Consider the following 475-nt stretch of genomic DNA (forward strand, 5'->3'; position numbering starts at 1 on the left):
AATCTCGCCCTACAAACAAGAGGAAAAGCATTAGCTGCCACAATTAATGGCTCAGGAGGGGTGCCATGTTTACAGTGCCATGTAGCCGTGGCACCTCGCCCGTCAAGCCTTTGTTTTCAAGCCCCGGGCGCCGAGGGAGACACTCCACAGGTCCATCCTGAAGGGGGAGGAGGGGGAGGGGAGGAGGGAGAAGAGGGAGGGGAGAGGGGGGTAGCTGGGGGGAGGTTGAGGGAGCTGGGGGAGGGGGGGGGGCGAGGGAACAGGGAAAGGGATCTTGGATAAATAATCTTGTCTTAAAAGTTGGTTAATTATAGCGTCTGTATGATTATCCGGATCGTTTCATCAGGGCAATGGACTCTAATGCGAAGGTAATCATATCGGTTTGCGCGGACAGTACTCTTCCTTTGTCACTTTCTATGAGGACGAAAAAGCAAAGAAGGTTATTATTACTTTAAACAATAGTACAGCTTATAAG

This window comes from Penaeus monodon, chromosome 27 (genome assembly GCF_015228065.2).
Source record: "Penaeus monodon isolate SGIC_2016 chromosome 27, NSTDA_Pmon_1, whole genome shotgun sequence".
NCBI classification, from domain to species: domain Eukaryota; kingdom Metazoa; phylum Arthropoda; class Malacostraca; order Decapoda; family Penaeidae; genus Penaeus; species Penaeus monodon.